Here is a 26914-nt window from a genome sequence, read left to right on the forward strand (position 1 = left end):
CATTGTGTAAGTGACTCTCTAGGCTAGTGATGATTAGCAGTTTAGGTAACATAAGGATGGGTTATATTGTTTTGAGGTTGCTGTCTGGTTATTGTGTCTATCATTATATTTTGGTTTATCGTGTTACCCAATTAGAATTGGAGATTTGAGAAAAATAATGTTAATGTTTCTTTAGTGGCTGTGGATGGTCTCCTGATGTAGGGGTGAGGTCGAAATTGAGTGCTTGGCATGTTGTGTGAAAAACATTTTTTGAAGTTAGAATGGATAGTGAAAGGAAAAAGCAAAAGCTGGGAGTTGACTGAAATGTTCGTAAAATAACAGGGTAGCTTTCTAGGGATCTGATGTAGACTAGCTGATCTACTGCCTTGTAGAATGTCACTCTTGCTCACCGAGAGTCAGTGTGGTGTAGTGGTTAAGAGCAGTGGACTCGTAATCTGGTGAACCGGGTTCACGTCCCCACTCCTCCACATGCAGCTGCTGGGTGACCTTGGGCTAGTCACACTTCTTTGTAGTCTCTCAGCCCCACTCACCTCACAGAGTGTTTGTTGTGGGGGAGAAAGGAAAAGGAGAATGTTAGCCGCTTTGAGACTCCTTCGGGTAGTGATAAAGTGGGATATCAAGTCCAAACTATTCTTCTTCTTCAATGAGGACTAGCTTGCCACACACACCCTCCCTTCATGATGTGGGCTCCGTTACACCCAGCAGTATTTCCACCGGTTGTAGCAAGCATTGGGCCTCAAACTGGGGTGTTCAGGGTGGGTCAGGACAGAGCCAGCAAAGAATCTGATGAATCCAAAGCTTCTCCATTCCCTTCAAAATGGAACAGGTACAAGAAGTTTAGCAAAACTCCCACCACCACTTTCTGCCCTAGCCAGGAGGTTGTACATCTTTGTATATGTACCTTGTTCAGTATTCGACACTTTTAAACACATTTTCCTAATCATCAAATTCTCATTTTTAAAGTGAATTTGTTGTGCCAGAGTGCTTTAAGTCTTCTTAGAAGAAAAACAATGAAGACTCTTGTGCCAACTTGAACAAATGAACAAATTTGTGTTAGCATAAGCTTTTATTGACAGGTAAAATCATCAGGCTAATTACAAAAATATCTAAGTAGGTGGGAAAGGCAGCTTAAAGTAAAGTGGGGGAGAAGAAAAGGAAGGCAAAGGACCTGTGAAATTATCACACACCTCTTAATATATATGGCTTTTTACAACATAAAAAGAATAAAGAGTTCAAATCTAGATCTAAACTTTATATAATGTAAATATTTGCAATGAAGTTTTGCCTGCAGCATAAGCTACAAAACTGTTTTGTTCCAAACCAAGCTAAAGACCACAACCTAGCTGATAGTTGTGCTTATTTACCATTAGTTTCAAAGGGAGTTCATATATGACCAGGGGCGTAGCTAGCTGCTCAGGCACCTGGAGCAGCAGGGGCGGGCAAGCCACACATGGGGGCACCATGGTGATCCGTCGAGCTGCCCATGGTGGCCGCCTGGTGGATGCCAGCCCCACACTGCCATTTCAGGCAGCGCGGGGCCTGAGCCACTATGTCACTCCCAGGAGAGACGCGTGGTGGCTTGGGCATGCTGCAGGCCAGGCCCTGTGGTAAGTGCTGCCCCCCAGGGTGTGTCATTTGGTCACCCCCACAGGGATGACACCTGGGGCGGACCACCACCCCTTCCTATGCTCCTGTATATAACACAGTTCAATTTGGGCCTAAGCATGCAGTATGGGTGATAGAATTCAAATCAGCACAGTTAGAATCAGGCATAAGTGTACTCTCTCTTACCATTCCTACCCTGCATCAGAAACCACCCTTGTTTTAGAGGCCACTTTCCAGTAGCTCTGAACACCAGTACCAAATTGCTAACTGAATATTAGCCTTTAATTAGAACCAGTTTTACTTTCACCTTGGAAATCACTGCAGTTTCCAGTCCATCCAATTAAGCGAATCTGATTCATCCCCCACCTGTGGACATTGAATAGAGATATTTTAGCACATTAGATAACGGATTAACTCTTGAGCCACCAAACTAGATACCGTATTTTTCGCTCTATCACACACCCGACCATAACACGCACATAGTTTTTAGAGGAGGAAAACAAGAAAAAAAATATTCTAAACGAAACAGTGGATGTATGATTTTTGTGGTTCATGCTGTGGCCGCAGACATGTGATCTGACAGTGAGTTTGGAGTAGCCCAATGCAAAAATCCTGAGGATCCATGTGGCTCCATGCTTTGTAACCACGTTTTTGCACCACTGCGGCCGCAGGCAACAGTGGGTGCGTGATTTTTTTGGTGCAAGATGTAGCCATGGACATGCTATGTGATCTGATGGTGAATTTGGAGTGACCCAGTGCAAAAATCCATGTGGATCCGTGCTTTGTAACCACGTTTTAAGTGGGGAGGGAAGGAAAAGCACTCAGGGGACAAGGAGCACACGTGGGGTGGGTGGAGAAGGATGCTGCTAATAATGAAGAAGAGGGGTATAAGGGGAGAAGGCTCCTCTCCCACTTTGCTCCTTTAAAGCAAGCAGGCTCTGCTTTTCTTCCTCCTCCTCGCTCATCCCCGGCTTAGCGAGCTGAATAACTTTGCTGCTATGTAGCGAGCTGAATGGGGAGGAGAGAGGGACAGAGAGCCTGCTTGCTTTAAAGGAACCAACCAGACAGGAGCCGCTTACACTCGTGTAAGCAGCTCCTCTCCTCTCCTGTTTTGCTCCTTTAAAGAAGCAGGCTCTCTGTCCCTCTCTCCTCCCCATTCAGCGGCTCTTATCCCGCTTTGCTGTTTCAAAGTGAGCCACGGAAGAGGGAAGGAAGGGGAACCATGGATCCTCTGCTCACGACTGCAGCAGATCCCCCCCCGCCACCCGTAGGCATTCCTTCCATAACACGCACAGACATTTCCCCTTACTTTCTAGGAGGAAAAAAGTGAGTGTTATGGGGCAAAAAATACGGTAATCACTCAGCTTCTGATGTTGTTGTTTAGTCGTTTAGTCGTGTCCGACTCTTCGTGACCCCATGGACCAGAGCAAGCCAGGCACTCCTGTCTTCCACTGCCTCCCGCAGTACCTAATAAATGGACCCTGAACTCACCTGATTCTCCAACTATTAAGGATATAAAGGGATCACGGGCAGGAGGACTTCACACCCTGTTGTAAGGTTTGCTAGGGTGAGGTGGGGAGAATAATGTCCATCCAGCATCACATATTAAAATAGAGAATGTTTCATATGTATTCTAAACTCACACAACTTTCACTCTGCTAAGACTGCAATCTAGTATAAACACCAACCTGGGAGGAAGTACCATCAAACTCGGCAGGTCTTACTTTTAATCAGACATGTATAGGACTGCAATGTTTGTGAATTAAAACTTAACAGACACACTTTTACTAACAGAGCAATTTTGTGTAGGTTTACTTAGAAGTATGACTTCAGTAGCTCTTACTCTCATGTAAGCATGCAGAGAATATCATTTAATTTCCTTGAGTTCTTACAGATAGATCTCATTATTGCTAATTAATTTGGACTAAAGATAAACTGGGGCAGAAATGGAAGTTGCTGGGACATGGTGGGTCAGTGAGCAATCTGTTCAAATTGCTGGTTGTGGTCAGGCAAGCCACTATTCTTATAAGCTTCCTGCTCCTCACCCTCTCCAAGGTATGATGATATAATGCATGCTACACACTTTGAATACTGCACATGTGCTATACAGATGTCATTCTGTCAGTTCTTTTAAAGATTAAAGAACAAGACAGAAATGTGCAAAACAAATACATAATTGTGTTTAATGGTCATAGCTGTCAACATTTCCCTTTTTTTAAGGGAAATTCCCTTATTCCGAATAGGATTCCTCACAAAAAAAGGGAAAAATTGACAGCTAAGTTAATGGTATACCCCCAAATTAATACTTTCTAGATATAAAGCAAATAATTACAGTCATTATTCTTCCTCCCTGACTACTCACAAATCCTACTCCAAACTCCTACACCTTTCCCCCATCTCCCCTGAAATTTCTTGCTGCTTCATCAGTGGAGGAAAGTCCACCCTTCATCCTTTGCACTCTGAGCCATAGCATGAAGTTATGACTTTGTGACAGATATGGAGAACTGAGCTATTTACTTTTATGAGCATGGCTCACATCTGTAATTAGCACTGGGGAAACTACATTTCCCAGCATTCCTGGGACCCCTGGACCACAGACTTTAACATGGTGTGTCAGGGGTTAGAAAGGAAAGGGATAGGAAGATGGAGATCTTCTTTCCTTCCTTTATTTAATCAATTCAGCCAGAGCAGGTGACAGAAGCTTGGAGAAGAGGAGAGAGGGAGGTTGGTAAATGAAAAGGGGATTTGGGACTCACCAGGGGTATTGATGCACTCTCAATGACATAACCAGGGACACAGCAGGTCCAAATTACGCTCAGAATAAACTAAGCAATTTTCTGAGTAATTTATTCTGAGCCCAGTTGTCTCCCTATGCATAACAACTCGTTTCACAAAGCTTTGTTTTTTCCCTTTTTGTATTCCACCCTTCTTCCATGGGGTTTGGTGACACTGAGCATATATAATGTTACCCAATTTGTATTCGATTTTTTATTTTTGTGTGGATGTGAAAACAAAAAGCAAATCCTGCCAAGTTCATTTGGGCTAAGCACACTTTTAAAACAGATTTAATATTTTATAAGGTGAAAAGCTTCCTTATGAGATTCAGTGGTTACTTTTTGCTTCTAGAGGGATCCTACCAATTTTAATGCACCTGCTTAAAATGTAAAACTGTATTGTATCCTCATTCTATTGCTTTCAGCACCTTGGAGCTTTCAAATAAGAAAACCTGATGGAGGCAATCTCTTTGTGTTGCATTAGTATTTTGCAAATCATGCACCAGCATATATTTTTTACATGACTGACTAATTCCAAAGGTGCAATTAGAATCAGTAGATTATGTATTTTTTTAAAAAAAAAAATGATACAATGAATCCACATAATTGACAGTAAAGACCCAAAGTGGCCATTAAGAGTAAATGTTGTATTCATTATTTTATAGTGCACAGTATATACAAATATCACAAACTATGCAACTCATACCAACTTTCTTTAAGAGACATGAAGGATAGAAAGGGGGGCATGAGATTGTGGTGAGGTCAGTGCAGTACAAACATGCCAGCAGGAGACCTGAGGCATTTGCACCATGCTGGCCTTGTTGTCACCTCTCCTTTCCACCCTAGTATGCTGCAGTGCACCAGGGACGTGGGTGGCGCTGTGGTCTAAACTACTGAGCCTCTTGGGCTTGCTGATCAGAAGGTCAGCAGTTCGAATCCCCGCGACAGAGTGAGCTCCTGTTGCTCGGTCCCAGCTCCTGCCAACCTAGCAGTTTGAAAGCACACCAGTGCTAGTAGATAAATAGGTACCACTCTGGCAGGAAGGTAAACGGTGTTTTCATGTGCTGCTCTGGTTTCAGTGTTCTTTTGTGCCAGAAGCGGCTTAGTCATGCTGGCCACATGACCTGGAAAAACTGTCTGTGGACAAATGCCAGCTCCCTCAGCCAGTAAAGCGAGATGAGTGCTGCAACCCCAGAGTCGTCTGCAACTGGACTTAACTGTCAGGGGTCCTTTACCTTTACCTTTTTATGCTGCAGTGCACAGGCCAGAGGGACAACAGGTGACTAGTGCAGCCCCAGCACACTGTCTGCTACTGGTTGTTAGAATCATAGAATCATAGAATCATAGAGTTGGAAGAGACCACAAGGGCCATCGAGTCCAACCCCCTGCCAAGCAGGAAACACCATCAGAGCACTCCTGACACATGGTTGTCAAGCCTCTGCTTAAAGACCTCCAAAGGAGACTCCACCACACTCCTTGGCAGCAAATTCCACTGTCGAACAGCTCTTACTGTCAGGAAGTTCTTCCTCATGTTTAGGTGGAATCATGGGTGACAGTAGACTATATCTGCTGTCACCCATGACCATTGGCCATGCTGACTGGAGAAATGGGAGCTGTAGTTCAACAACATCTGGACAGCATCATGTTGACTACCTTTGTTTTATATCCAAGAACACATTATCAAAGACGACAAATTTTCTTATGCCATTGAGTAACCATCTTAGATTGGAATGACAGTAATGTGTGCTGGCAAAGTTAATTATATCCATGAAAATGTGAAGTATTCCATTCAAAAAGCTAAGTTAACATTCAGAAATGTTTTTCCCTCCCCTAAACTAGCATGTTCACTGGTAACTGACAGTCATGCTGAAGCACCTGCCACAAATCGATGCCAGTGGGTTGGCAAGGTGGGGGTACAGTGAGAATTTTATATAAAAAAATATAAAGGTGGATTTGAAATGCAAGCTTTTGTGGGAGTTGAAAAATCAAGTCCTGTGATGTGCTGTGCTGGGATGTTTCTTCACAGGTCACAAGAAATACAAGATACAAGTGTTCATAAATAAACATATTATTGAAAACATCCAGGTCAACAGGAGAGAAAAACAGGAATATGACTTCTTTCCCATTGCATATTTATGTAAAAAACATTTGAGAATTGGACTTCAAAAACTGAGCTAGCTTAGCAAAGAATTGTCACATTGAACCCATAAATATTTCTATGTATTTGTGATGTAACACAGAGGAGATTGCACTAGTTTAGCCTAGCTACAGTATCATATCTATGCTGCTTGTTCATTGCACTCACGCACGCACACACACACACACCCCATGTAGTTGGGCCTGGTAGAAATAAAAAGCCTAGTATTTAATATATTTAAATTCCTAACTTCTTTCTAGAAGATTAGAGCAGGAAACATAGGCTTATCCCAATCCCATGTCAAGCTCTCTTCCAATGTATGATTGGCTTAAGGCTGCCCAGGACAGTGATCTTCATACCTAACAGAGATATGAATATAGATGTTTTTCTCTGAGTAGACCATTTTTCTCTACTACATTGCAGTAACTTACAGTTTGGGTACTACAGTGGTCTCTTATCTTAAGTGTCCTTAAATGGCAGCCCTGTGTTAAGTTCTCCTGTTCAGTCAGAATTCCCCATGACATTTTCCCATCTGGCCCTGTTCTGCACTTTGGGCTGTAGCCATGAGGTAAAGAAATTTAGATGATTGTGGGCTTTTCTGCACTTGCCACTTATAGTGGTTTAGTTGCTGGTGGTTTAGTTGACTGGTATATATGACATTAACAGTAAAGAGTGGAGTTTGGGCTTTTCCATTGCATTAACCCTTTCCTTCTCTTCTGCCATCCTCACAGCTCTTAACTGCCACATCTTGTCCACCTGCCACTTTCATAATTGACACATTCATTTTGCCATTTCTTGAATAATGCAAAATCTTTCATGACATAACAAATCATTTCACAATGAAATGATCTGTATGTGATGTTTGCAGAAATAATGACTGGCCAATGTTCCAGGATTATGAGACCCCTGAGAGAAAGTTCTTCACAGTATGTGATGTAAGAAGTGTTTATAGCTCATAAAAATTTAATCTAAGCTCCCTTTCCAAATAGGGATAAAGTAAACATGGGGTTGACGCGGGTGGCGATGTGGGTAAAACCTCAGCACCTAGAACTTGCCGATCGTCAGGTCGGCGGTTCGAATCCCCGTGGCGGGGTGCGCTCCCACTGCTCAGTCCCAGCGCCTGCCAACCTAGCAGTTCGAAAGCACCCCTGAGTGCAAGTAGATAAATAGGGACTGCTTACTAGCGGGAAGGTAAACGGCGTTTCCGTGTGCTGCACTGGTGCAGGCTTACCAGAGCAGCTTCGTCACGCTGGCCACGTGACCCGGAAGTGTCTTCGGACAGCGCTGGCCCCCGGCCTCTTAAGCGAGATGGGCGCGCAACCCCAGAGTCGGACACGACTGGCCCCTATGGGCAGGGGTACCTTTACCTTTACATTAAACATGGGGTTGAACAACTCACAGCCCACATGATATGTGTGCAATTATTACCCAAAACTTTGGATTGACTCATATGTGTACAGTGCTCATGACCTTGGGTCTAGAGGTTTTACATTCATCAAAGCTGGTCACCCAGTATCCAATAGTTATGACTGACATAATCATGTTGTAATGTATAATTTCCTGACAGTATAAATCTGTCATGGAGGTAAGTTCTTGTCTAAGAGATTAATCCTCATCAGTTATTTTAAAAAAGGGAGGAAAATGGGATTCTTTTTGACAATTGTTCAACTTATCAACAACCTTTGAAATATCAGAGATGTGGCATTAATGTTTCATTGTCACATTTCAGCTCAGTTTTCAATCTGCCCCCCCCCTTTTTTTTCCTTTTTAAACAGAGTTGAAATTTATTCTTGTGCAGGAAGTGTTCTAAGTCCTGGTGTTCCTTTCCCTCTGTGAAGGCACATTTGACAGTCTGCAGTAAACACATCATATTAAAAGCACGTTTTTATAGCTAGACAAAGCACACTCCTAATTCAATACTCTTGGATGGGAATCAAAAGAGTTACCTCCTCTGCAAAGGGATCAAGCACTTCTTTGACTTTAATGAGTCTAAAAGTTCAGGACTTCAGACAATAGATCAATTTGCTGATGCTTCCATCAAACTGGCTGTGAACACACAAACCTACAGAAGGCAATTTATCTTTTCATGCTTTCATCAAGTCCCTTTTACCTTGTTAACGCCAGGATTTCACAGATGTGGCCTGTGTTAAATTAAAATGTTCCACCCTTTAAATACAACACTAAGAACAGATTTTTAATTCAGAAATAGCAATTATAAAACTCTAATTTAACATAATTCTATTAAACTCTCACCATTAACACTAGCTCTTAATACTGAAAGAGAGTGGTAATGGACATGTGTGTTCTGGTTTTGAACACAAAACATGTATCTGAAGGACAGACCAACAGAAATATGTGCATATAGTGGCTGGAGTCAAGATGCCTAGATTTATTTGGCTTGGATGTTTGAAAATGCCTGCTTAACCCTAAAGCTCACTCAACAGGCCTTAGCCAGACATTATTATTTAAAGTTATATTGCGAAGTTTTTATGAGTAGCAATGTTGCTGAAGTTTGTAAATCTCTGTTTTATCAGTTTGAGTCTCAGTGACTTGCAATGCTTGTCTCCAATCCAAGGAAAGCAATAGAGAGCCCAGAATTTGATTTGATTCTAATGCAAGGTGAAGAACTTTCCCTTCCTTCTACCACCAGCTAATTGACGTACCACTAATTGACATTCCATCATTGCCCTCCTACTTAGAACTTTCCACCTGCCTCTTACCTGGCAGGGATGGTAGGTAGGTCTCCCTCCTTTCAGGGAATGTAGGCCATGTTTCTCCTTTGCCTTGATAAATATTTCTTCAGTGTGCCTGATACCTGTCAGGTGTCATAGAAAACTCCTGTAGGAATGATTGCTGGGTTGTGGAACACACTCCCGCCTGCAGGCAGCCTCAGCTGTCTGCACACATGACCTTGGGGTGCAGAGCACACTCCCCCTCACAGATAAAGCCACAGCTGTCTGAACATCTTGCCCTCTGTCTAACCTTTTGCGGTCTCGGTACTCGGTCCTGTCTGTGACCTTTGTCTCTGAGACCTTTGTCTCCTTTGTCATACATTGTGCAAGGGGGAAATGACGTGGTGGAAACAGGTGCCAAAATAACTTTGTACCACCCCATGATCTCAGGATTGGAAGATGTGTAAAGGTCACAGTCCAAAATGTATCTGACTGGTTTTGCATATTGTGCCAATAAAAGGAGCCTCCACAGAGCTAGCCGGCAGCTTGCTTGCAGCTTGCCTGCACACAGCTCACCTGCATTACCAACTCCTGCCTCATGTCCTTCACTTCAAACTCCCATTTCTGATGTTGTCTGGGTTACTGCTTTATCAGCAGTACACATGCCAGGGTGGAGAAGCCAACCTACCTTTCACCTCTGATGATGTCAGAGCCAATTTATCCAGCTAAGGAGGTGGGGAAAAATATATGCCACTACCACCACAGCAGCATCACAGCAATTGAGGAGTGGTGGGATGGAGGCTGAGGCTCACAGGTAAATCTGATGAGGGATGGCGGTTATTTGTTGGGAGATAGATTTAAACCACAAAGTGATCTTGAGATCATTATTAGGAAGTGTGGTGGGGTCTGTGCACTATATCCCAAATAGCTCAATTTGCTTAGCCTAATTCCAAATTGAACACAAGAGATGCTGCATGTAATTAATTGTAATATTAAATTGCTGCGATGGGTTCCTTGGAGAGGAAGGGCAGGGTGTAAATGTAAATCTGCTGCTGCTGTTATTTAAGTTGGCCATGTTCCTGAACTCAGTGATCCTGCTGCAGCGCTAGATTTGTTCAAGCCAGTTAAAACAGATGGGCTTATATACATCTAACATAACTGCATAGACCGAGTCTCTGTCTCAATATGTATGCATACTGTAGAGGAAATATCTAACCTTTAGATTATTGATTATTTTCTTTTACATGGGAATTTCTAATTTCGTAAATGTGCCTGACTAGCCAATTCGTTTCCATATCTGACTAGACAATTAGTTCATATCTCTTTGTGTACAAATGATACGATGGCCTGCTTTGTTCTTAATAACACCCTTGTTTTCTCAGCCAGGTAGCAGCAAAAAAAAAATAATTTGCTGATTATTATTTTTTAATTTGTGGAAAAGCTTATTCTACCACTCAAACAGAACCACCAAGTATTCATAATAGCAACCAGCAAGTACTCATAATAACAACCCCCTTGAAATCATTCTTTAAGTTGCTTATTATAATAAAGTTCAGGAGGGAAATATGTTATCTTGAGTCAAGCATTATATCAGCCTAAAATTTACCTTTAAAAAAAAAGAAAGAAAGCTGCACATACAGTATTTGTCAACCAGATGAAACAGAAGGAATTTTTAAAATAATAAACAGTGGAGTAGTAGTGACCAAAAACATCAGACAAGGATTAGTGAATGATACCAAATTGCTTTTTTTTTTCCCAGAGAGAGGAAGAGAAAAATAAAACAATAGCATCTAAATTGAGTTCTAGGTAATGCCTTAGGCATGAGGTTGAAGAAAACATGTGAGCATAAAATAGCTGCTCCACATTTGTAAATCTCCAGATAATCCTACTGCTCTTGTACCTCCATTTCTGGTACCCTGATTTGTACATTCCCACCAAAATGGTTAGATATCAGAGCAAAAACAACGGGGGAGGGGTCTGCACAAAGCGCATTCTGCAGTGCCATAGATATATATGCAGAAAATGAAGAGATTTAAGAATGAAAGAAATCTATGCATTTCCTCAACCCCCCAGAGGAATACAAGTCTGTGTTGGTAAAATTCCTTTATCAGTAGCATGCAGGGAAAGGCAGTGACAAACAAGGACAAAAATACAGTGGATCTGCATAAAGGCAAGGACTTGGAGGCCCAGACCCTACCTCTGAAGAAGAGAGCTGCAGAAAGAAATGGGCGCGCCAGGAGATTAGGAGAGACTTTGAATCTCATGGCCTTTAAAGAGCACTTTGCTGCCACCCATGGGAGAAGGGTAAAAAACGATATCATCACAAGACGAAGCTGTAAACGCATCTGAGTGCCCCAAACTGTTTTTGCATCTCATGTTTAGCCTGTTGCAAATTGGCAGCAAAGCTCCCTGCTGTGTCTTAGTGATAACATTCACCAAACTCTTCAGACATTCATTTCATCTGGTGGTAATAGGATGGTGGTTTGTTGCTGCACATTTTCAACTTGCAGATAAATTTCTCTCGTCTTTCTCTCTCTCCCTTCCTCCCTCTGTGTATGTGTATGTAAGTATAATTTCCAGGTTTGTCTGGGAATTCTTGGAGGAAACACAATGAGATGTGTGATATAAAATTGCCTCAGACATACCATGCTCTAGAGATTACCCCAGGGTTTAAAGGATCAAATATGTCTTCAAGGATGCATACTGGTTTAGAGGCAACATTGAAGTAATGCCGTGAGAAAATGCACACACACACAGAGTACCTATTCCTTGTGATTTGTGCCATTCTTTGCTTAACAGAGGTGGTCAACATGGTGCCCTTCAGATGTTGATGGACTAAAACTCCCAGCATTCCTAGTCATTGGCTATGCCGTCTGGGGCTGATGGGAGTTGGAGTCCAACCCACATGTTACCAAACTAAACCAATCCATGTACAACCGAAACCACATACCACCAAACGAAAAGAACAACATGTATTACTGTATGCTTATTATTTATTATTTACTGTTGTTGCTATTATTTTCTTATATACAGTATCTATATCTATCCTATCTATATTTTATTATATATGTCTATACAAGGATTCAAAGTGAACATTAGGACAGTAAGAGTTGTTAGGCAGTGAACGGACTCCCTCAGGAGGTTGTGGACTCTCCTTAATTTGAGGTTTTTAAGCAGAGGTTGGATGGCCATCTGCCATGGCTGCTTTAGTTGAGATTCCTGCATTGCAGGGGGTTGAACTAAATGGTCTTCCGGAGGGGGGGCTCTTCAACTCTACAATTCTGTGATTCTGATTCACAAAGGGTGATATCCAATGTTAGTCACACAGAGTAATCACATTGAAAACATGGGGTCTTCTCTGAGTATGACTAAGTATGCCTGCACATCTCACACTGTATTTTATTGTGTGTGATGCACAGGCCCATATGTATTTTCTGTTTTCAAACCCTATGCCATATGTATACATTATCATTTGGAAAGACTGTTATTTTACTGTTTTGTCAACTATATGGCTAAGTTAAATCATTTTTTAAAAAAATAAATAAAAATAAAGAATATATACCATATGAAGCTGCCAAATATTGAGACACACCATTGGCGTACCTTGTCCAATGTTATCTACTCCACTGGCAGAGTTACAAACATACCTTTTTTATCTGCCCTATTAAACTGAGATTGTTTTAACTGGAGATTGAAACTGAGACCTTGGGCATGCAAAGCATGAGTATTACTCTAATGAATAATTACCCTCCACAGTGTTCATCTGTGTCAGCCTCCATGCATGCTCAGGTAACTCATGGTTGTCATGCCACAAACTATAGAAAACTGGTTTATAGCATTTCAGTTACCATAAACAGCAAAATAATAAGATACCAGTTTTAAACAATAGGAATAATTACAATTCACAGCTGAGGGAGGGGGGTTAGTAGCTTCTAAAAGGTGAATGGTGATTTGAATAATTTTCTAATAAAAGGCTAATAAAAGCTGGCCAAGCATGAAGGTTCATCTTTATTAAATGTCGAGTCATCCACCTATTCATGTCCCTACTGTCAAAGCAGCATCAGCACTTCCCATATCCGAAAGACATCTGATGGGCCATTAATTCTCATGCTGATACTGAAGAAGAAAGAGAGGCTGAATACAAATATCTAGAATGAAAGGGTTTTGTTGTTTTTAAATCACCCAAACACTCTTACAATACCTTGCCACTTATAGTAGCTTAGCAGAACAGTTCCTTGTAGAAATCTTGGTCCAAGTTTACTAAAACTTCAGGTTTACTAATATCACCATCTAATTAAGTATCAACAATTTGAACTGCAATGTGGCCAAGGTAATAGTGATATTGGAATGAGCACAGTTTTGTGCATGTCTGCCCAGAAATAAGCCCTATTGAATGTAAAGGGACTTGCTCCTAGGGAAATATGGTTGGAATTGCAAAACTTTCTCATACCAGTAGACCGTGAGTTTGGATTTCACTGTAATTTATAAGAGCTCTTAAATCACTGGTCTTGAGATATGATTTTACACAACTAACATCTCACCTAGTTTCATATTAAGAAGCCCAGCATACACAGACTCCCATATCCTTGATGGCATTTTGGCTGTGATCCTATATTTACTTAATTGGGAGTAAGTCCCACTGAACTCAATGAGATGTATAAATAAGTAGATATGTATTGGATTCCACTTTCGGTACAGAAGTCCTTCCCTGCTACACAAAGCTGAGAATACAGAGTCTCCATCAAAAACTGGGAACATGATACAATATATATTGCATTTTGTAAAGCATGTCTCTCCAAGCACACTCTCATTGTGGCCTAAAAATTATCCCATCTGTTAAAATGGATTAAGTTTGTGTCTGTTGACTCCTTTGAAGCTGTCTATAGTATCACAATGTGTGGTCCTAGTGTATGTTTCTGCAATTTATTGTTTTTTTGCTGCTATTATAATAAGCTCTTACATTAAGATAGCTTGTTGTGAACCATTCACATACGAGACATTTTGATATATGGCATTGAAAGTGACCAGGAAGGAGATGATTGCAAGCAAATCCCCCCCGCCCCCGTCTCACTTCTGATGATTTATAAGGCTGTTGTGTGGCTCGGCGCCATGCTTAGATGATGCTTGTGGCAGTTTTCCACAGCAATTGAGAAACCAAGAGACAGAGAGCATAAAACAAAGATGGAAATGTTCCTCTGTTAGCTCCAAACCCATACATTTTATTTATTGATTCAGTTGCCCTCAACAGAGTGCTTTATAGAGCAATCCCCTATAGGTTGCAGAATTCATAGGCCTGAGTTATATGGGACAAGGGAAACATGACCAATAATTTCACTTCATAAACCACAAAGTCAGGAAAGAGAAGAGAGAGCCTAAGAGACACTTGGCTATATAGTGCTGAGGTTAGGATGTAGACGAGGCTAATTATAAGTTTATTAGGAATGTGTTTGCAAACAGCCAATTAAAGCAAGACACAGTTGCTTGGAAGTGTCATTGTTCAACATAAATAGCTGTAGTTAGCCCAAGGTAGCACAGTATGTCAAATTATACAGCACATAATTGGAATGACAGAGATGGCCCAGAGCTTTGGGATCATTGGTGAAATGGGGAAAATATTATTTACCTGTTGTTGTTAGCCACCATTTGGAGACTGAATAACCTATGACGATCAAATACAACTAAGAGAGCACTTGACCTTTGTGGAAATGCTCATTACAAAAACAGGGGAAAAAACCTTCTATTGCAGGCTGAATAGAAACTCTTAAGGGCTGTTTTGGCAGTGTGGGTACAGAAAGGAGAAGGGGAGAGGGGAGACTGGCCACATCTCTCACTGGCCTTGTTTCACACCCCAAGAGTTTTTGCCCAGCTGGAATGTGGTCTGATAATGCCTCTGGTTTGCCTGACTGGGGGTGGGAGAAGTGTGCAGAAAGTAGCCTACTGGACAAAGGTAAAATTTACATGTATTGCTTTTACTCATTTTTTGCTTTGGTCTCACTCACCACTATCATATGACCCTAAGAAAGTTGCCCAGAATTGAATGTGGCCCTCAAACTGGAAAAATTTGCACAGCCTTGCATTAAGCTGATACTATGCCCTTGGGTGAGCAACCAGCTCCAAAAACCAACCTCACATGGGTGTTCTGCAAATAAATAAATGCAAGGTTTGTAAAGTACCAGATAATGCGTTAAGAATGATCACCGACACTTAGCTCTTAAACAGAGTTAGAGTTCATAAATGAAAGCCCATTGCTTGATGGTTCATGAAACTACTAAAACACTGAAGTCAGCTTTCATATTCTGTCCCAGTGGAGTGAGTTTATAGATGCAGTTGCAATTCACTGAGAAATTAAACAAGATACTTAGTGATGACTGAATGCCATAGGTACACTTTTTGGATTGCTCCTTTGGATGATTTTGACTTGATACATAAATAGCAGGTCATTCCTGCTCCACATTGCAGGAAGGGCCAAGGCTACAGTGAGGTCAGGGCTGTGTTGCACCAGTGGGAGCACCAGATCTGCTTCACTGGTGCATTCACACATCATCACCCTTGCTACATCTCCACCCCTCTAAGTAAGCAGTAGTGACTCCACTTCTGGGAGCCTATTGCTTACTATAGTGACAACTCTAAAGACTGCATGAGTGAATCTCTTAGGCTGATATGGTGGGTCCTGCCTTTGTCAGACTTGTGATCTCTTCCCATGTTTATAAGCATGAATGCAGGGCTACACCAAGTCCAAAACACAGCTTTCCCCCCAAATATACCCATAAATGTTCTGCACGACTGCATTCCGACTGATTACATTTTGATGCCTGGTTTTAGCTAATTGTTTTTACTGATGTCTATTATGGCTACTCAGAGAATACGAAGACTTTCATACTGACAGGCTGCCAATCAAAATTCAATGCTGTGTAAATCTGTAAATAAAAATCTACTCAGACATTAGAATACAATCCTACATGGTAGTTAGCTTTATTCATAACTTTGGGTGGTTGTTGGTTTTGTTTTTTTAAGACCCACATAGAACATTTGCTGCACATAAATACAAGCATCACATTTATTTACACTTCATTAGGGACTGATGTAGTGAATCACACTGATCTCGACAGACTTCACAGGAGACATATTTTATTGCTAGCACAGAACATGGATGGAAATTGAGTCTAAATAAACATGATTTACAGACAGATGCCAGCTGACAGCCATTCTACTGTTATATACAAAATGTACAAAGACAGAGATAATCTACTTTTTCTTGTGACTCTTTAGATGTTTTCATGCTCACTGTAAGCACCAAATATTTCTTTACTATTTTGCTTTGGGAACACTGAATGCTCCGAGAATCTGAAGTATTGTGCTAAGAACATTTTCTGTCCTCACTGAATTGGGTACATAAGGTACTAAATTTGTGGCTATATGGCGATGAAAAGCAGAATACAAATACTGGAAATTATATATATATATATATATATATATATGCAGGTTTTGGTGTCCTCGGGTGTCTTCCCGTGTAAAAGTTGGGGTGTCTAGGCGACGTTTCGACGAGGTCTCACTCGTCATCTTCAGGCTGGTGCTTTCGGCTTCTTGTTACTGGAACAGAGCAGGATCTCAGTGTTTGAGTTCCTATAAATACTGTTGAGGAGGTGTGGTGTATAGCCTCCAATGTTCTGGGCAGAGAGGAGGTTCTCAGGTTGGTGTGCCTTTTCTTCTTTTGTTCCTTAATTACTTGAGGGATATCTTGAGTGATTTCTTGAGTGATTTCCTGAATCCCACTTAGGTGGGTCATTAGGTGTGGATTAGTTGCTAAAGCCTTCGTGTCTTGAACTCTTGAACTTTGTGAAGAGTTTTTCTGAGAAGATGGCTGTACTGCACTTGGTTGTGCTCTGGCTTGGCTTCGTGTATAGGGGCGAGCTGTGGTTTTGTGGCCTGTGCCAGCCAGATCTGTGTAGGGATTGCAGGGGGGTGCAGCATCCGGAGGTGCCACCCTGGTTTGGCTACTGGATGGTGTCTGTAATTTATCTGTGGAGAGGGTCTGGGTTTGGGTCTGGTGTGGTTGATTGGTGATGGCGTTCTGTGTGCCTCTGGATCTGGTGTCAGATTTTGTGGGGAGGGCTAATTTCCAGATGTCTGGCAAGCGGGATGTGTCGTCACGCTTGTTCATGTTGTGAGGGTGTTTCTCTATCTCGATGGCTTCCATGATTATTCTCTTGTGGTGATGTTCCATGTTAAAGAGCAATTTGGAATCTGCAAAATTAATTTCGTGTCCTGTTTCTTTCATGTGTTGGAAAAGAGAGGAAGTTTTTTCTTCTTTTTTGACGGCATTCTTGTGTTCTGCGATCCGTGCATTTATTCGTCTGTTTGTTTGTCCAATGTACGTGGCTGGGCAGACTTTGCAGGGTATTTCATAGACCCCTTGGTTTTCCAACTGAATTTTATCCTTGGGGTTTCTGAGGATATTGGCTATTTTTTGGTTGGTGCAAAAGGCTGTTTTGATATTGTGTTTATGGAGGATTTTGCTAATTTTATCTGTAGTGCCCTTGATATAAGGAAGGAGGGCTATGCCATTGTTTTCTTCTGTGTCTTGGTTTTTGGGGGGTGTTTCTTTTTGGATTAGCTTCGTAACCCTGTTTTGCTGGTATCCATTGGCAATTAACACATTTGAGAGATTCTGTAACTCAGTTGTCAAGTGGTCTTCGTCGGCCAGGCGTTTGGTTCTGGAGATGAGAGTCTTGGCTACGGAGTTTATTTGTGCAGGGTGGTGGTGTGATTGTGCATGTAAGTAGCGGTTGGTGTGTGTTTTTTTCCGGTAGATAGTGTGTCCTAGGGAGCCATCAGGTTTTTTGTAGATTAGGACGTCAAGGAAGGGAAGTTGGTTGTTGGTTTCTATTTCCATAGTGAATTGTATTTTGGGGTGTAGGCTGTTGAGATGTGTGAGGAAGCTATCCAGTTTTTCCTTCCCGTGTGGCCAAATTACAAAGGTGTCGTCAACATATCTGAGCCAAAGTTTGGGTTTGTGTTCTGACTTGTCTAAAGCATTGGTTTCAAAGTGTTCCATGTACAGGTTAGCGATGACCGGTGAGAGGGGTGATCCCATAGGTGCTCCTTCTATCTGTTTGTATCTTTGTCCATTGTGGATGAAGTACGTGTTGGTTAGGCAGTGGTTGGTCAGGTCCAAGATGTATTCGGGGGGATTGTATTTGTTTTGAATGGCTGTCAAGGCTTCATTAATGGGCACTTGTGTGAAGAGAGATACAACATCGAAGCTCACAAGTAGGTCATTGGGTTGTAGGTTTTGCTTCTTTATTGTTTCTATGAACTGGAAGGAGTTTGGAACGTGTGAAGAGATGGATTCTGCATAGGGCTGAAGTTGCTTGGCGAGAAATTTAGCGAGATTTTGTAGAGGTGAGCCTATGGAGCTGACTATTGGTCTGAGTGGTGTTCCTTCTTTGTGTATCTTGGGGAGGCCGTAGAGTTTGGGGCATCTGGATGATTTTTCTCTGGGGATGATTCTTAGCTGGATTTCTTCACTGATAGGAGAGGCTTTTATTTTGGATTTGGTGGTTTTTTCCAGATAGGTGGTGGGATCTGTTTTTATAGGTTGGTAGGTAGGGTCTTGGAGTAGATTTGATAGTTTTGCTTGGTAGTCCGATGTGTTCATCACAACAGTGGCATTACCTTTGTCTGCTGGGAGAATGATTATGTTGTTGTCTTTCTACACAGATCTGGCTGGCACAGGCCACAAAACCACAGCTCGCCCCTATACACGAAGCCAAGCCAGAGCACAACCAAGTGCAGTACAGCCATCTTCTCAGAAAAACTCTTCACAAAGTTCAAGAGTTCAAGACACGAAGGCTTTAGCAACTAATCCACACCTAATGACCCACCTAAGTGGGATTCAGGAAATCACTCAAGAAATCACTCAAGATATCCCTCAAGTAATTAAGGAACAAAAGAAGAAAAGGCACACCAACCTGAGAACCTCCTCTCTGCCCAGAACATTGGAGGCTATACACCACACCTCCTCAACAGTATTTATAGGAACTCAAACACTGAGATCCTGCTCTGTTCCAGTAACAAGAAGCCGAAAGCACCAGCCTGAAGATGACGAGTGAGACCTCGTCGAAACGTCGCCTAGACACCCCAACTTTTACACGGGAAGACACCCGAGGACACCAAAACCTGCATTCCTGTACCCGTGAAAATCTACGAAAGCATATATATATATATATATATATATATATATATAAATAGAGTAGCCATAGGAGAGCTAATCTTGGTGTTATTTAGAACTGGGGTTGAGAAACTGAGATGATGATAGACCATATTTCTGATAGCAGTTCTGAAATTCAAAACTCATTGCATTCCTAGGTGCATCAGGTGCAAAGAACCCTGAAACCTGTAATATTTCAGGTGCCTGATGTTCATACCAAATGCTTGAAAATCCTGGTATTCCCAGGGTCCTTGATGCCTCAGATGTTGATATTGCAGGATTCAAGGCACCAGACAATGAAGGAGGGTGACTGCCATGGAAAGTAATCCAAACTAAACATTTTTGTAGATGACACCCAGCTTATGGAATGCCTCACCAAGGTGGATTGCTTGGTATCCATGCTAAGGTGGTGGCCTTGGGTTTTTGTTTGTTTGTTTTGGTTATCCCAGGCCTTTTAATTGTATATAGTTCCTTGCTGGTTTTTATCATGGTTTGAAATATAGCTGCTAAGCCATTTTAAATGTTTTTTCCCCTATTTCTAAAATTAATATATATTTTTTCTTATTGTCTTAATTCTGGTCTGTTTTGTACCTTTAAATGATTTGTGGACCATCCAGAGAGTGAATATTGTTTGTGCAGTGAAAAAAGGAAAGATAAAGGACCCCTGGACAGTTAAGTCCAGTTGAATTCACCTATGGGTGCAGCACTCATCTCTGCTTTCAGGCTGAGGGAGATGGCATTTGTTCACAGACAGCTTTTTCCAGTCGTGTGGCCAGCTTGACTAAACCGCTTCTGCCACATGGAGCACCATAATGAGTGACAGAGTGCACAAAAACCCTCTTTACTTTCCCGCCTCAGTGGTACCTATTCATGTTGGTATACTTTCGAACTGCTAGGTTGGCAGGAGCTGAGACAAAACAATGGGAGCTCACCCCATCACACAGATTTGAACTGCCGACCAAGAGGCTTAGTGGTCAGTATAATGTATAAATGTAGCATACAAATAGACTTTTGAGAGAAATTGAGGTCCCTTCTTAAAGGTGGCACCTTAATGTACTGCACACACTTGCATGTCAAACCAGGTAATTGTGAACTTCAGTGACTTCCCTTAAAAAAGAGCCTTTAGTAGTAGCTTCCTTTCTAAATTGAAACTTAAGTTGCATGTTGGTAAGTCACAGTTTTTTCTTCTTCTTGGCAAATGAAGTTTGTACAGCATCATTGTAGCCACCTGAGTCAAAGCTCTTTGGGTTGTGCGTGGGTGAGCAGCATTGCTAAGGGATATAATAGTGGTTCATACAGTTGCAGAAACTTTTAGCTATCTGGAAGAATTCAGATCAGTTCTTTGAAACAAAAAAGAGAGGGTATGATTAGTAAGAGGCTCTTCTCTTGTTCTCTCTAGGCAGCTTTTTTTCTATTTTCCAAAGCAATTAATATTCAGGGAATAAAATAATTTAGAAATTCCAAGAGCTAAATAGGAATAGTTATGTGCCAAATATATAAAGTCAGCTATCTAACATGAATGCCAAATTATAATTAAAACAGGCTAGCAAATGGGCTGCTTGATCCTATGCAGTAACACGTCCAAGAGGCTTGTAATCCTGCAGTGACATTTTATGCAAAGCACTTGCTATTAAATATTACCACCCACCCACCCTCAAACCGTTTCTAAAACCTCAGTACCACTTTGCTTTTCTAATGGCTCTTTAGTGTCATGCAAGGGTTGGGTGGAGAAAGCTGTCAATTTTGGTTTCACTCATTAGGCACTGGGGTTGCCTTCCTTTCCACGCAGAACCTGCCAACTGAGGTAGCTGCTTCACTCTGCCTAATGCCATGGTTGGCCCTGCAAAGTCGCTTTACAATACACCATATCTGTTGAAGGCTTAATCAACTGTCAAGCTCTCATGCCTACTGCTTGAAGGTATGAGTCATATGCAGACTAAATGGTCAGAAGAATAAGCAAAGCAAATCCTGATATTTTGGAATGTACACATAATGATACAGATCTCCACAGATTTGAATCTGCATAATACAACATACATCATATATTCCTAATATCTGAAAATAGTCCCATTAGACCCAACAGTTATTCTATTGTGCATTTTTGTTTAGAAGACCTTGAAAGAATTGCATATTTATTAACAGCAGCTCAAATGACTCTGAGTCACGGATAGGAAAAGATTGGCCTATTCGCTGAGGAATAATATAAGAGGATGTGGTAATGGCTTACATAACCAAATTGAGTGCAACTGTCCTCATTGTTGAAAGTAATCTAATCACTGAGTTAAAATCTAACCAGGAACCGAAAGTAAACTTTTATTTTATATATTTTAAAAGTAAAGAGTAGAGTACAGAAAACTGCAACAGTTATATGAAAAACATGGTTGAATAAAAATATAGGTTTTTTTTTAGGAATGACAGAATTATTGAAAGCTAATAGTAACAATATATTGATATGACAATGTATGGAATCTTGTGTCATATTAATCCTGTTTTGTCTGTGGAAATACTATAATTAAAACCTATATATATATATATATATATATATATATATATATATATACAGTCTTCTGTTGTATCTACACATCCATCTAATCTTAGAATTACTCACATCTAGCTGAAGAATTATCAAATAGGATATTTCTTGTATGTTGCTTTTAATGTTCCATGACAGCCCTCATTTTACATGTTTTTAAACAGATGGTTTTATATGAGGATTTTAACAAGACACCAAACTCCTAGAAATAAAACCTTCACTAGCAATATGCTTTCATTGCTTCAACTGCTGTCAGATAAAATATAGTGAATCTTCTCTTTGACAAAAAAAGCTGGTAATTTTCCAATTCATCAACGTATACTTATCAGTTTATAATACTAAAAGTACTAAAGTTCCTGTTCATTTTTCAAAGCTGTCTATGAGCTTTAGGCTGTGCACCAAGGGACATGTATATCGTGTGCAAGTCAGATTCATTTATAACCATAGGATTTGCCTGCAAATAATGTGCTTAAAATCAAAATAATAAACTAATGGAGTAAATACATTTGGTAAGAGAAAAAGAATGCCACATTTGGTCATCAGTATGATCATTTGATCCATAGCTCTGATATACGGCAGTTGTAATTGCAGGAAGGACCAGAGCATGCTTTGCATGTTACAGTTCCCAGATAATTCCATGGCATCTTTAAGAAGCTAGATCAACAACAACAACAGAACAAAACTAAATAAAACTGAGCTAAAGATAATTAAAATTAAGGTCCAGGGTCCAATAAATTTTCTGTAAACATGAAAGTTATGAAAAATCATTTGAAGGTCATTGCTGTCTAACAACAACAACAACAATTTTCCTCATGCTTCCTGACCTACAACATGATGTGAGCAAACCAACATGAGTGTGTTTGGGCACATCTACTTTTAAGATGATGCCTCTTGAGAAATACATGTGTGGAAATCTACATACATTGGTTAAATTTGTGAGAATAGCTGTACTGAATTCCCTATTCGCTGACATCAGTAGGGATATTTTGTTGCATTGATATCCTGGAATAAAGAGATGAAATAATTACTCCATTCCCCATGGTTCAGAAGTCCCTCCTGACCCCCCCCCACAGAAACTTTTCAGGGGAGGAAGGGAATGGAAAACTTTCATATCTTACTTTATGATCTAAGCCATATGGGTTAGGGCAAGATCCATTTTGAGCTGCCCACTAGCCAGAGCTGTGTCTTTACATTGACAACTGATATAGGTTTTAGAAAAGCAGGGTAATGAGCCTGCTTAATGGTGAATTGCCTGCAATTATCATGCATTATTGGCAGCAATTGGGTCAATAAGAATGCATGAAATCACCTTCGTGCCAGTTTTTGGAGTGTTATTCCTCAAAATTAAAGCCCTCTACCCTGCCATTGGTATACCTCCACACTGTCGCAGGTCCAGGGGGCTTTTGACAATGGGTTTCTCGCTGGGCTGTGGGCCCTCATCAAATGCCCAACCCTGTCAACTTTTGACAACTGCCCTGATGTGAGCCACATCAGAGTTTCTATTTCTAGCATTGTTTATATTGATAAAACAACTGTGTAATTTGCATTCTGGGAAGAGACAAATGCCCTATCATGCTAAAACATTGCTTCCTGTCTTGCGGATTCAACTCTATTCAGGTTTCTATGGCATTTCAATGGTTGCCTAAGAAGTCCCAAAGACCTAGAAAAGTAGCCCATTAACCAAGTGCAGGGAGAGTCAGTGAAGCTTTAACTAGCACAACATTTTATTCAAGGAGCCTGCTCCAAGACTTCATTTAAAATTATCAGGGGCACATTATCTGGGTATACAACAAGAAGCAATTATTGGTTTAATTAGCCGGCATTCACTACATTGCACTCCTTCTCTTTGTTGGATTGCCAGGCAATTTTGCAAAATTATTAAGCAAGGGAACTATAATTCCACAATGACCTAATCTACAGCTCCTTCCTATCAAGCTGGAAGTGTTGAAAGTTATTTATGACCGTCCTAAATAGGAACTAAGCCCATTGGGCAGGAAACACTTCAGATCTCCAAGTATTCCAGATGGCTCTTCATATAGAAAATATTTGCTGTATTTGATCATATATATCTACTGCCTGCTGTTCAAAAGAGGTTTTTCTGCCAACTTAGGTTTGGTAGAAATGGAGAGTTTATTAATTTAGGAAACCAAAGAAACCTCTGTAGGAAACTCACAATAGGATTTAGGAGGAGAAAATTATGTTTTCTTAAAAAACACACAATCAGGTTGTACAATATTTGTAAAGTTCCCTGCCACATGCTCTGTACTTTTGTTGATCTGCTTTACAAACAGGTGTTTTTCATTGCCAGACACTCTTCCCCAAAGGCAGTTTTCATCATGAAACAGAGAGCCGCACTTACAGCAGAACAGTATTCACACTTCAGCATTACATGTAAGGGACTGCTGAAATGTTTGTCCCTGAAATGTTTCATCTCATTACTATTATTTCAATATATTTCAATACACAAAACAATCCAGCCAAATGTCTCTCCTTTAAACCCCTATTGATTTTAATGGGTGAGACTTAAGCTCATGCTTAGGGCTGCAATCCTTTGATCGCTACTAACTCTGAAAAGTGAATATGTAAATGAAAGTTAGTGGCTATGTTTGAAATGAGTGTGTGGAATGTTGATTTCTATACTGCTGTTATGTAACTGAAAAATCTTCAAAGGTTGGTTGTTGCTGGTGCTTTTTTATTGTACAAAAATCAATGATATTTAAAAGTGATTAAGCTTGTTTACCCATCCTTCCAAGAGTTCAGTCTTCAATATATGTACTATCCAGTGTTATTTTTCTGGGTGTATTCAAGGGTATGCAATACTGACACCTTCCCTCTCCCCAAAAGTGAAAAATGTATGGCACTTAATGTAACAACTTCTTGGTGAGTACGGGCACCTTTTTTTCTATATAAAAAAACCCAATAACTGATTCTATATAGTATTCTATCTATCTAGTCATCCACCCATCAATCTAGGAACTACACAGACTATAAACTGCAAACCACACGTTTGAATTAAAGATAAGTCTGTGTGTCAAAATATGTTTGGAGTTGCTTGCTTCTTTTGTTATTCCAAAGTTCAGACTTTCTGTGCTTAAGCCAGAGTTCATTACAATTAGAGGGGCGAAGTTTTGTACCACCTATCAACCTCTCTTCTCCTTCTTGTTACCATGGTCTCCATGGGAGTTCTCAGTCTTCTTCACAGCGGGTTTCTGTGAAGGAGTGGAAAGACATGCCGTTTAAATTCATTCCTCTTATTAGCAACCCACAGCATATTACCATGGATACCTTGCCTTTTAACTAGCCGTTTAAGCATCAAGGAAGCATCTTCAGATTAATGTCTGCCATGGCTCGCTGCTCTGTTCTAAAGAATGCTTCAAACTTTGGTCTAAACTTTGGAAATATTTGATAAAATATAGTATGCATAATGACAACTTGTGGCATTTGCAATAGGCTCACACTTAAGCAAACTGATTTTTGCCTCATTTGGGGGGGGGGGTGTCTGAATAAAACTTTAGAGGTTAAGCAATCCTTTCACAGGTTCATTAAAAAAACCACCACAGTTTCTAGCAGTGTGGTACCTACTGTTAAAAGGCAATGAGTTATGTCAATTGCTCTACCCACATTTGCCTGTGACCCTGCCCACCACTGGCATAGGCCTGGCAGAAGGTTTTCTATAAGGTAATGAGGCTTCTTTACAGGGGGGGGGGGGGGAATCCTACCTTTCCCTTATAGTGTTACAAGAATAGTTACATAGTACATGTATTCCAAAATATTTTTTAAAATGTTATTTGGTGGCGTTGCTTTGACACCTGGCACCATATATGCATAGTGGGTTTACCCCCCTACCCTCAGTCATTCTAATACAGTTAGAAATAACCCCCAAAACCATAAGAATAAAAACATTCTTTACTTTTCTTTTTTAAGGAGGGTGAAGTCTTTAAATATGACATGGTATTTTGCATCTCATCATGATTGAGAGCAACTCTCTACTAAATACATTTAACAACAACAAAAAGGAGCTGTTGCACATTGAGCATCTATTCATTAGACTAAAATGTTAGCTATCAGAATCTTATGTCAGAGTGAACTTCAGATATTTCTAAGATATAATTACATTGGTAGATATTGGAAAGTTCATTCACATTATCGGGGGGAGGGGGGGGAGAGAAACAAAATTTTAATAACTAATGAAGCTTTTAACACCAACAGATTAAATTGCAACACCATATCAATGAAGTTGAGTTTGACAATCCCTTTTCGAGCCCCTTTCAATGAATAAATATCACAGGGAGTTCATCCTTTTTAGCAATTCAGTTAATTTATCTATCATAGAAGGAGTCTGATATTATCTGGGACTTATATGACAAGTAAGGTAAAGGTAAAGGTACCCCTGCCCATACGGGCCAGTCTTGACAGACTCTAGGGTTGTGCGCCCATCTCACTCAAAGAGGCCGGGGGCCAGCGCTGTCCGCAGACACTTCCGGGTCACGTGGCCAGCGTGACATCGCTGCTCTGGCAAGCCAGAGCCGCACACGGAAACGCCATTTACCTTTCCGCTATAAAGCGGTCCCTATTTATCTACTTGCACCCGGGGGTGCTTTCGAACTGCTAGGTTGGCAGGCGCTGGGACCGAACAACGGGAGCGCACCCCGCCGCGGGGATTCGAACCACTGACCTTTCGATCGGCAAACCCTAGGCACTGAGGCTTTTACCCACAGCGCCACCCGCGTCCCTTTATATGACAAGTAAAGAACCCTAAAATTAGATCATTTATATAGTCTGAGAGATGTACATGGGAGTATCATTTTAAAAAGCAGAATTATAAAATGAGAAGAGCACACTAAAATATATTTATTCTCTTATAGAGAAGCATATACAGGATCTGCAAAACCGTGTACATATCTCCATTAGAATGAACTAGTTTTATATGAAGGCATTTTTCTGCATGACCTGGAGGAAATTTAAAGCACTGTGAGATTGCCC

This window comes from Podarcis tiliguerta (genome assembly GCF_965153285.1).
Source record: "Podarcis tiliguerta genome assembly, chromosome: 9".
In the NCBI taxonomy this organism is placed as follows: Eukaryota; Metazoa; Chordata; class Lepidosauria; order Squamata; family Lacertidae; genus Podarcis; species Podarcis tiliguerta.